Here is a 12,354-nt window from a genome sequence, read left to right as displayed (position 1 = left end):
GAGACAATAAGAACCAGAGTTCAGGCTCCTTCAGTCCAGCAGAGGGCGCTATAACGCTGCACCTACCGGCTGTTTGTATTTTAATCCAAGCAACACTCTGATTTAAGTTTCCTCCGAACAGAAAAGAGCTTTAAAGGCTCTAAATATTAGTTTGAAATCTTTTTGTATCTGATTTAAGTAAAAACTGTCTGTCCATACATTCATTCTTGCATTTTGTGCTGATAATCCAGGTTCTAAATAATTATATTATTAGTAATTATTGTTATCTACAGCTGAAAGTACAACAATGAGACATAAATGTGACATAAAGTTATGCTAAAATGTTGAATGTTGGACAACCAACCAAACCTGATGTCTGCAGGTACACTGACAGTAAAAGTAACTACGGATGCACCATAATTATTACATCAATACATTTTTATATAATGGAAAATATATATTATTTTAAATTATTGGGATTAATTAAATCACATCTGATAAATTATCGGTTGATTTTAATAATTATTTTTTAATTCTTTAATTCTAGGCTTTATGTTCTATGATGGTTTATTTTAATGCACTTTTACTGGAAACAAGACTCACTACATCTGAGCCTGTCTCACCCTCAGGGGTGTAAAAACTACAGATTATGAAACTTCTCTTTAAAATACATATTGGTTATTTTATCGGTGTCGGCTGTAAAAATAAAACCCACATTGTGCCTCTCTATCAGTTACACACAGATGAACATACAAACACATTGTTCCTGACAAATAAATAAACAACTCTGATCATCCGGGCTGGTTTTCATTGATATCGTTTATACTGTAGCAGGTTGTGACCATGAAACCGACACCAGTAAATTGCTTTCTATGTGCTAATAAAACTCTCTTCTGTAACCATGAACGGATCAATTCAAAGAATGAAAATGTGTTAGAAATACAGTGTGTGTGTGTGTGTGTGTGTGTGTGTGTGTGTGTGTGTGTGCAGAGATTAGAAAATAAATGATTTTAGAAGTATGAACTGAATTCTGAATCCCAGCAGTAACAGTCCATTAAAGCCGACACGTTCTTTATCCTGAAATCAATAACTCTGATACAGCGTGTGAAATTAAGTGTTATTTATCTAGTTTATGTTATTGGTTACACAAATAAGTCTGAGCTCTTCAGCTCACTGTGGCAGTCAGAGTGTGTGTATATAAATATAGATACTGCTGTATTAGTTTATGACTGCAAACAAACACCTGCGTCACAGGTTGTCCGGTTATTTAAAGCAGCTTTTTTTCCTTAAGGGAGCCTTTTTATATAATTTAGTAAACTGAGGACCGACAGACATTATAAGACATTATTGTTTCATATTATATTAAAAACTGTAATATAGTATAAACCCAAACAGTAAACTCAGTAACTCTTGGAAATTTAAGCTTATTTAGGGAAAGTTTTATACCAAATAATAATAATAATCTGCTTTTTTGACCAGTTCGGTGTTTTCTCGTCCTCGACACTTAACCATCGTTAGATTAGACAATTTACTTAAAGCTGCACTAGGTAACTTTTATATAAATAATTTTTTGTCACATTTGCTGAAACTTTCATTAAATCCTGCCCGTGAGTTGCCATCGAATTTTGGCGATTCGCCATTAAACAGGAAGTTGTCATAACTTCAGTGTACTTTGTCCAATCTCAGCTAAACTTCACGTCTGATAAGAATCCCGCCCTGAACACATCTACATGCCAACATTCAGTCATACTCATAGCGCCCCTACTGGAAAGATGAAGTAAAACTTTGTATGCAGCACACCCCGACATGCGCGGACAGCGAGGGCCCGATCATCGCGGCTTGCAGCTTTAATTTAAATTTAATTTTGAATGTTTGGATGCTGCTGAGAATTAAAAATGCAGCTAAAAGTTCAGTGTGAAAAGGTTTAAATAGAAAGAAACAGCAGTATTTGGATAATTCATGTTGTGGGCTTATATTCCTTCCTTCACTGGAGTAGAATATTTGTTTCACAACTGATCATGATATTGAATTATTAACAGGGGAAAAGATGCTACTGGCAGATAATCGAGGTTGCAGCATCGGTGTCGCACATGCCATCTCTAATCTTTATTACTTGGAGTTTGAGTATTCGTTCAGACTGAATCTCACAGCAGTCGGTTTATTCTCTCCACTGATCACATTTAGGCTCCACCTGCCCTCACTGTTGTCTCATTTTCTCTCAGCTGCAGTGGATGACGTGAGCAGCAGATCTATAGAGGAGGGAAGCCAGAGATTAGAGGTTTATTTATCTATTGATGCTTCATCCAATCCATCAAGTGTGATCAACTCTGTGAGAGTGGGACTTTTGTTTGTTTCATATATACTGACGCAGAACTGACAGTTCAAACAAACAGCTGCGACATCCGGCTGAACCTTTCGAGCCACATAAATAACTGCAAAACTCATTGTTGTGATCGTGACTTGAACACGAGCCTCAGTGATTTATCTGATGACAGTTTGTTTTATCGTTTTCTAATTTCGACATAAGAAGATTAAAAAGATTGTTTATATTCACTGTCATCAAACTAAAGCTTGTTAGATCAGCAGCAGTGAATGAAAAGTTCCCCTATTAGTGTCCCCACTAACACAACACTGTAAAAATACTCTGTTAAAGTTAAAGTCCTGCATTGAAAATGTTACTTAAAGCAGCTACAAGGAACTTTTATTTTGTGTTGATTCTGGCGCCCCCTGTGGACAAAAGCGGTAGAGTTTGAACCACCTCGTGTCATTGATTTCAAGGGGAAATTATACAATTATTATTCCCCAAAATGTCGAACTAAAGCCATTGTTGCAGTTCCTCTAAAGGCCACTAGATGCTGCTCAAACACACTTAGATTGTGTTGAAGTGAATGTGAATCCTCCAGAGGAAGAGGAAGAATTCAGGTCCTTTACTTAAGTAAAAGTCGAAATACGATATGTTTGGTTTGATCGTTCTGCGCGTTTACAGGTTATTTTGTCCTGAGTCTGATAAATTTTAGCTCGCTTTGTTCGCTAACATTATCGCGAGCAAAATGTCTTTTAGTTGGCTAACGCTGGTGTTGTCCGGCTGATTTGTAAACGGTGAGCTAGTTAGCAGCATGGAGCTAACGGTCCAGATAAAATATAGGAACATAGCAGATAGTAACGTTATTCTAAATATGACTGTCAGTTATTTCACAGCGTTCAGTGTTTGTCTCTGTTGGCCGACTGACGCCCAGGATGCAGTTCACTGAACGGCCACTGGCGGCGCTGTTAGCTACAGTTTAATGGAAGTTAAATGTCCACTGAAGTTCAAACGTGAGAGACTAGTTTTCCAGTCGTGGAAACATCTGGAAATTGGTTAAAATGACCAAATATCCTGGAAAAGTTGTCCTTATACTTTAGCCCCTCACTACGATCTTCTACTTGAACCTGGGTGAGGATTCAGTTTGAAACCCGACTGTTGGTCGGATGATCTGTCCTGTATTGTCAGGGAAAACTCCTGGAATATTATTTCTTCAACTCTTTAATAAAAGCAGCAGAACTGGAATATTCCCATCAGCAGGTACGCTGCTGTGTAACAGCCTGTGAATGGAGCCGCTGACAGATTCAACCGTCAGTGTAAACACAGTCGGTGATCCTCCGACGTCTCCGACTTCACATGTGGAAAACACCCTCTTCGTCTCCTGCAGGGGGGGGTCAGGTGACTCCTGCCACGTGTGCTCTGATTGGCCGATATAGAAGAATGTCATGAAATCAAACATTGGCGAAATAAAAAATGGATTCAACAGCTGTTTTCTTAATCCCCCATCATGCATCAGGGCTTGTCATCATTGGCCAGTGATGATGATGATGATGATGATGCTTGGATGCTGAATCTGAATCCTTTTTTTTTTTGCTATTGCATCGTTGCCATAGTGACGGGGCCGCTCCTCCACACCCACGCTGCTTACCCCTCTCTCTCTCTCTCTCTCTCTCTCTCTCTCTATCGCTCAGCTCGAGAGAGAGAGAGGGAGGGAGAGAGAGAGAGAGGGAGAGAGAGAGAGAGAGAGAGAGAGAGAGAGAGAGGTGTGTTTTCTAACCCACGCATTGGAGTGGGAGACGGCGTGCACACTCACACGTGCACGCACACACACACACACTCGTAACACACAGAGTGTGTGTCATGCTAGCAGTGTGTGGGCTGAACCGACCAGCCTTCCACTCATCCTGCCTCTCCCTCTCTCTCTCTCCTCTCTCTCCTTCTTCTCCTTCTTCTCCTTCTTCTCTCTCTCTTTTCGTCTCCAGATGCACCTCCTCCTCCTCCTCCTCCTCCTCTTCTTCTTCCTCTTCTTCTTTTTTTCCCATCATCTCTCTCTCTCCTCCATCATCTCTCTCCCTCTCTCCCTCTCTCTCTCCATCAGTCCTTCCTTTTTTCTTTTCAGTTTATCATCATGGAGAACGAGTCGGTGATCTTCTGGGTGAGTCTCTCTCTCTCTCTCTCTCTCTCTCTCTCTCTCTCTGCAGCTGTGTGTGTGTGTGTGTGTGTGTGTGTGTGTGTGTGTGTCGCTCACTTGCTGCCGGTTCTTTAACTTTAAAAGTCGTGACAAATTGTTCTTTACCTACTTTACCTTTTTTACCTCTCGTCGTCCGTTCGTCTCTTTATTTCCTTTCCTCCTCCGTCTACATTCCTTCACTCTTTTCCTTCCCTTCCTTCCTCTCCTCTCTTCCTTTCCTTGCCTCCTCTACTATATTTTCCTCGTTTGCCCTCCTCTCTTCCTCTTCCTCTCCTTTTTTGTTTTTTCCCTCCGTACTGTCATCTCCTTCCCTCATCCCTTTGCTTCCTTTTCTCACCTTTCCTTTCCTTCTTTCCTCTCTGCGTTCCCTACCTATATTCCTTTCCTTCTCTTCTTTTTCTCTTCCTTATTCATTTCATCCTTTCCTTCATCTCGTTTTTACCCCTCTGTCCTGTTCCCTCTGTTCCCTTTCCTTGCCTCCTTTCGTTCTTCCCTCTTCTCTTCATCTCCTTCCTCATCCCTCGTTTCCTTCCTTCTGTTACCTTGCGTCCTTTCCTTCTAACATCTCGTCATTCCTTCCCTCTCTTCCTTGTTTGCCGTCTGTCCTTTCCATCCTCTCGTCTTCTCTCCTTTCAGGAATTACATCCATTCCCTTTTTTTTCTTATTCCTCGTCTCGTTTGCCTCCTTTCCTCTTTTCCTTCCATCCTTTCTTTATATTCTTTACTCTGTCCTACTATCCTCAGTTGCCTCCTTGCCTCTTCTCTCTTCCTGTTCACCTCTTTCCTTTTTCTTTACTCCGTACTCGTCTCCTCACACCATTTCCTTCCCTTATTCCTCACTTGCTTCCTTTCCTCCCCTTTCCTTTACTCCATCCCTTTCCTTCCTCTTCTCACATCCTTTCCTAGCCTCCTTTCATTCCCCGTCTTTCATCTTTCTTTATTGACCCTATTTCCTTTTCCTCCCTCTTTCCTCATCTCTTATCTTCCTCTCCTTTCTTTAAATATTTTGTCCCACCCACCTGTCCTTTCTTTCTTTCATTAGTCTTCCCCCCCCCTCTCTCTCTCTCTGTGAGTTGTCTTTTTATTTCCTGTTTCTGTTTCCTCCAGCATCACTTTACCGTCCTCGTGTGTGTGTGTGTGTGTGTGTGTGTGTGTGTGTGTGTGTGTGTGTGTGTGTGTGTTATGTAAGCAGCAGCAGAGAGTGTGTAGGCCGTAGTCTCAGACCGTCTATCTAAAGAGATGATCTGCTCAACACACAAAAAAAAAAATCAAACACTTCAAACAGGAAGTGGATCTTCGTCTTCTGCAGCACTGACACTCTTTAACATCACGTGGTTGTCATGGCAACGCGTTAAGCCCAGCACGGCGACAGTAAGGGCCTCGCCTTGAGCGCCTCCTACCCCGGCATTGGTGGTCAGAGGTTAAACTGCTTCGCTGGCCTCAATGAACATTTCCACAGGAGCAAAATGAGACATGCCTCAGATAGTTAAAAAAAAAAAAGAAGAAGAAATGCAGTTACAAGACTGCATTTCCCACGATGCAACACTGCACTCTTCTTACAGTTCAGAGCAAACTCGTTCTAGCATGAAAATTATGCAACAGACTGTAAATAAAAAGTCATTCTACTGGCGTCACTGGACCTCTCTCAGCTCTCCTGCTGAGCTCCGTTTTGTAGTTTGTTTCTCCGTTTATGCTAAAAAAAAACTACAAACGACGCCTCGAAGACGGTCAAAGGATGCGCCTGAGGGACATGTGACAGCACTCGGTGGAGCGCCATTTCCCCAACTAACCCGATTAACCTGACAGTTTGGGTCAGTCGATCGTACCACCCCTCCATTAGTAGATATATACTTAGAAATGTAATGAATGTGATAGTTCTGGGACCTTGTGAAAGAAAGTTAATTATAACTTCTATTGGCTATAATCGATATTTTATTATAACTTTGTATTGAAGCTGCTGTGTGTAACATTGAGGAGGATCTTCCGGCAGAAATGTAAAAATATAATATTCACAGGTATGTTTTTATTAGGGTATAATCAACTGAATGTAGGAATCATTGTGTTTTCGTTGCCTTAGAATGAGACGTTTTTATCTACAGAGGGAGCGGGTCCTCTTCTGTAGAGGCCATGTTGAACCACCATGTTCACACACACCACTGGCTCGAGATAGGGACTTTTTTTAGGGGCATTTTTTGTTGCCACCTACACGTTTATTCAGTTCACTGCTGGATGCCACTAAATCCTCCACACTGGTCCTTTAATGCTAACACCGATAATGTGTCTCTGGTAGTGATGAGTCTTTATGTATTAATCCTTATATTGAGTGTCGTTGTTTCAGAGATAAAGCTGCAGTACCTGCTCAGCTGCAAACATACGCAGTTAGAGACTAACTGGGGAAGATAATGGAGCATTTAGCAGCTGAAGAGACACATATTTCCCTCTGGAGTTGGTGGAGACCATATTAAAGACCAATAACCAACTATTTGATAACAAGTTATGCTTGTTTCTTGCAGGTTTAAGTTGAAGCTAGAATTCATTAAATGACTGATTCTTAAGTATTCAGTATTCAATAAAACGTTATTAAACTCCAACCCTGATCACCGGTACGTTGTTCGTTTCATCCATCACTTAAATGTTGGCTGTAATGCTCGTTTCAGCCTCTAGGGGGGCTGCGAACAGGGCGTCAGGATTTTAATGCGAAGAGAAAAAACTGAGCAGATCTGCCTCAGTTTTTAGATTCCCAGTGATGTGAGAAACTTGACAAGATAGAGAGAGAGTGTGTGTGTGTGTGTGTGTGTGTGTGTGTCAGAGAGAGAGAGATGATAATACAGTGTGTATTATCATCTCCTGCCATTGGTTACCATGGTAATGGCCAAGGGAGCTACATTTTCAGGACACACGCACACATACACACACACATCTTGTTCACACCTAACAATGAAAAGCATCCTTGTGATCTGACCACAACTGGACCGCTTCAGAATCCAGTTCCTGTGTGTGTGTGTGTGTGTGTGTGTGTGTGTGTGTGTGTGACGGGTTTCGATCAGGATCCGATCAGTTCTGGTTCGGGAACACGGACACATGACGGATGCAAATGTAGTCAAACGCTTCCTCAACTTCACTGCATGACAGAAAGTGCTGGAAATCAACTTCATTCAGCCCCAAACACCTGAAACCATCGCAGATTAACAGATTAACAGATTAACAGATTAACAGATTAACAGATTAACTTTATTAAATATTCCGAGTTAAAGAGTCACATCAACAGGAACCGGATCTACAGACTCTGGATCGGACTAATGCGAGACCAGTGTCCAACACACACACACAATGACAGTGTGTGTGTGTGTGTGTGTGTTATCAGTGCCGTCCAGCTTCTCGGCTTTTTCCTGCCAAACATCCGTTTCCTTGGCAACCCAGACGGGAAACAGGAAGTGTTGGTCACAGGAAGTACTTCTAATCTTTGTCAAGTTTTTTTTTTTTTTTTTTATTGTTTTCTTGTTTCCAACATGTCCTCCTGCTGTCGGCGTTGCCATGGAAACATACCGGTTCCACAGACCCACACACGCCAGCTGGTTAGCATGCTGTTAGCTATTAGCAGGCTACCAGCTGGCTACCAGTATGCTAACAGCCCTCTGCTAATAGGCTACTAAAGGTCAACAGCTGGTTCCTAAAGCAGACTGCCAATCGTATGCTGCTAACTGACTAATCAGTAACAGTAATCCACAAGCATATCCAAGTACAGGTTAGTGCCGATATTTAGGTTAATGGTGCGTTTCGTTTACATCGGAAGTCCGAAGTCGGAGTCGGGAATAATAATATAGGTAATAATAACAACACATTTTATTTAGTAAGGATCACCTTACGTCATATAGAACATTACGATCAATAAATCATACACTAAACAACAGGCCAGCAATAAGTTAATAATCTATTTTATAAAACAAGATGCAATTAATATAATTAAAGTGAGAAGGTTAGTTTAAGAATCGGTTCATTGGTTCCCAAAGTTTGACTGGATGGATGAAGCATTTGGACAAACATGTCTCCACTTGCTTTACATGCAGCTCTGCTCTGTTTCCTCCTCTGTTGTCTTCCATCACGTCAATCCAGTTGTTATCACCGAGTTATTGTGTCTCTGTCTAACTTAGGCTAACAGTAATCCCTAGTCTGCTGCACTAGTGAGTCCCACCACCGGTTTTCTAGTTTTTGTGCTCGTCTGAGAATAGAAACAGGAAGACGGATCAATATTTAGAACTTTACATAATACTACCAGCGTAGCAGCACATAGAAACAGCGTTTACGACTCTTTCGGTCGGTCCTTGTTGCCATGCAAACCGATACAACTGCTTCGTATTGTGTAACTGACTGAACCTGAAATGGCCTCCACAAAATGAAACTGTGTCTGACCCAATTCTGATTTAAACTGCAAGACAGCACGCTCCGCTGTCTCTGTACACTCCTCTCCTGACATGTTGTTTTTTTTTCTTCTTCCCCTCCCTTCCCCTCCTTCACATCCTGGCCTCCCTCTCCTTTACCTCCCACCCGCCTCCTCCCTATCTTCCTCTCGCTCTTCCTCCCTCTTTTCCTCCCCTTTCTACAGGATGGGCAGGGCAGCTCCCAGAATACAATCTGAAACTCTGAGACCTCTCACTCTGCTGCAGGATTACTACTCAATAACTACAGTTGAACTAAGCGTTGACTGTGAAGCTGCTCCACCTCCTGCGGATTCTGCTCATTCTACAAGAGGAACTAAAGCATCTTCAGAAACTACTTCACCTCCTGCAGAAAGTACTCATTCTGTCACTCACAGGATTACAACAATCCACAAGAAACTTCTCTGAAAGCTGCTCTGCTGAGGTCCAAGCAAAACCACAACCCAACCAGAGACACAAGAACCTGGCACCTCAAGCTGGACCAGAACTAGAAGCCAGAATCAGGCCAAACCAGTACCAAACCCGTAATCCAGCCAGACTCTGTAGAGTGGATCAGACCAGGCCAGGACAGACCAGAAGAGACCCGTAGAAATCAGTAAAGGCCATTGGAAAAGTTTGATGGGACTGCTGACGATAGGTAAGTGTGGTGGTGTAACTGCCTTTCTTTAATACTGGAAGTGTTGAATTTATCTGCCTGGAACTAAACCGGGTTGGATCTGAACCAGTCAGAGTAAAGTGTAACTGCAACCTTCAGTTCAGTAAATTCAAAATAATGCATCAGAGACCTGCAAAGGACAACGACTTCAGAGGGCGTGGCCTCGACACCGACCGCAGTGATTGACAGACTAACCACAGCAACGTAGCAGGAACAGCTAGCTGGTAGTCACAGCTAACAGAGCTAACAGAGCTAACGTCAGACTGCAGCTGGAGCTTTTACGGTCACTAGAAGCACATTCATGACCGTTTGTAATAGTTGCTGTGTGTTGTAGCTAAGCGGCTCAGAGAGGCTGTCAGTGTCGGATCAAGGTAAAGATCGCAGTCCGGTGCTTCTACAGCGTCTAAAGTCCGAACAACTGCGTCACAATATAAACATATTAAGTCCAGGGTTAGAGGGCGTTAACACTATGTCAGTAACTTTTCATACATTTAGTAATAATGTTAATTTTAACAGCAGCATTGACGTGTTTCCTCACAGTAGAGTCATATAACTCATGTGTTCGGGTGGAGTATCTCTTTAAATAGAACCAGGATGTGTCTGAAATCACTGACCTCCTGCCAGCCGCCATTTCCACTTTTGTCTCCTAACTTCGTGTTCCTGTTGCTGACAAGTCAAAAGTCTCTTTCCTGATTGGTTCCCACAACCTACTACACATGATCTTTTCCCCCAAATTCATTTATTGTGACATACAGATGTCAAAGAGTTACTTTTCAAGCATCAGTGTTATGTCCAGTACAACATACAGCAGGAAAATAAAACCTATAAAATGTAGAAACTAAAGTGACTAAATCAGACTAATAACAATAATAATAATAAAAGTAATGCTGTAAAATGTACAGGTTGGTCACCAACTTGTAAATTAATGCAAATACATTAATACAATAAAATAACATTACAAACCCACCACAGGGACAATAAACTAATTAAATAAAACTATTAGATATTATTCCGGAGTGGCAGCAAACACAAACCTCTCAACCTGTGCAGACAAAGGTCCACACATCCTGTTACATTTAAGTAAATCCTTAATAGTACACCAGATTTTTTACACTTTAACTAATTAAAAAATGTCCTTGATCCATGAGGAGTGAGAAGACTTTCAGCTGATAAGGTAACAAATGCAATTAAATCTGTATAACTCGTTATTTACTACATCCACTACAGATATTCAACTGAAAAGACTGAAAAACTACAGTGTTAACTACCTTACAGCTAGCAGTACATTAGCTTGATGTTTCTGTGGTGACTTTTCAAGAGCAATTTCAATATCGCTGCGATAATACAGCACAGAAATATGGTTCAGATACTGTCTGAATCTGTAGACTCTCTCTTCCAGGTGTATATTCTTGTAAGAGTGTACATGATTCCCACAGCACATTATGAGGAAGAGAAGTCTGCCTGGGTTTGTGTGTCAGTCGATATTTGTGTGAAACTAATTTATTAGACATTTAAATATTATTTTATTTATATATTCATCATTTTTGATAAACCCATTTCAAACACCAAAACAAAAGTTTACACAGAGCTCTAGGACTAATTATACAGATATCTGAGGTCTTTCTGCACATTTTGATCTAAAACATGTATAAGTTACCTTTTAAAGGTGAATGTAAGAAGATTGGCATAACTTTGATGCCGTTTAACAAATATAATATCCATAGGTATGTTTTCATTAGTGTATAAACACCTTGATATAGGAATAGTTTTTATCCTCTAATATGGAGTCCGCCTCGTCCACCTTTAACGTTTTTTGTGCACTTCACTGTCACTGTAGTTTAGTGAGGCGAGGCGGTTGTAATCTGCAACCATTGGATGCCACTAAAAGCTAGACACTGCTCCTTTACACAAACAATTACAAAAGCAGATGATTTTTACTTTATTCCGTCTGGAAGCTGATTTATCAACATGAACTAAAACTAAAACTGTAATTGTTTATAATATTTTAATATTTAATAAAGTCCACGTCATGTGAAAGCTGGACCAGATGAGTCTCCGCTGTGACTCCGCAGTGTTTTCGATGAAGAAACACAGCATTAACAGACGTTTTGATGAACGTCCACTCAGACAACTTGTGTTGTTCATATTGTTACGAACACAAATACCAACACACTGAGCCGCCACCATGACTATTAAAACAGCAGCTGATCCCAGAGCTGTGTGGGAGAGCTGATCTAATACCAGCCGATGTTTACCAATGTTTAGCCGACGTCTACAGTCTGTCCTGTCCTGTCCCTCCAGCTCTGTCAGTCCGTCATGCTGTACGTTGGACTATTAAAGCTGATCACATATTTCATTAAATGTGGGGTCAAGGTGAGAATGTACGCAACGTTCCCACTTCCGGTGTAGATAAATAACGGAGTCAGACCTCTTCCCTGTTGTAGAGGTGAGGTGAATATGATATAACCTGTATGGTTTCACACCATCAACATATATACAGATGGACGACACAACAGCTCTCCAATAGTGGAGCAGACATCTCAATCGCCCCCTGGTGGCTGAAGGCAGTATAGCTCATAAAGCTTCCCAAAAGACAAACTAAAGAAACCACGTCAAATAAATATTACCCAAATATGGTTTCTGTCTTTCAAGTAGATCTAATCCTGCTGATTTTATTTTTCTGATTTGGTTTTAATTAGTTATTTGAAACTATAAAAAGTGGGTTTCATGCGTATTTAGATATGTATGATTTATTGGCATTTTGCGTCATAACTGGCAGGTGATAACCTCC

General features: G+C 41.2%; 1 protein-coding gene across 8 annotated transcripts in view; it reads left to right on the top strand.

The window, feature by feature from the left end:
- The first annotated feature begins 4,029 nt into the window (after positions 1–4,029).
- Positions 4,030–12,354, top strand: part of shank3b (SH3 and multiple ankyrin repeat domains 3b) — a 50,838-nt gene continuing 42,513 nt past the window's right edge. For 4 of the 8 annotated variants that reach the window (XM_051393063.1, XM_051393061.1, XM_051393059.1 and 1 more), the window contains exons 1-2: positions 4,030–4,436; positions 9,076–9,545. The gene's annotated coding sequence lies outside the window, so the exon portion shown is untranslated. The remainder of the gene's footprint in view (positions 4,437–9,075; positions 9,546–12,354) is intronic. The other 4 variants (XM_051393066.1, XM_051393060.1, XM_051393062.1 and 1 more) reach the window with 2 other exon arrangements.

This window comes from Dicentrarchus labrax, unplaced genomic scaffold, assembly GCF_905237075.1.
Source record: "Dicentrarchus labrax unplaced genomic scaffold, dlabrax2021, whole genome shotgun sequence".
Classification (NCBI taxonomy): domain Eukaryota; kingdom Metazoa; phylum Chordata; class Actinopteri; family Moronidae; genus Dicentrarchus; species Dicentrarchus labrax.
The sequence above is the reverse complement of the archived record's forward strand: the minus strand, read 5'-3'. Positions and strand labels throughout refer to the sequence as shown.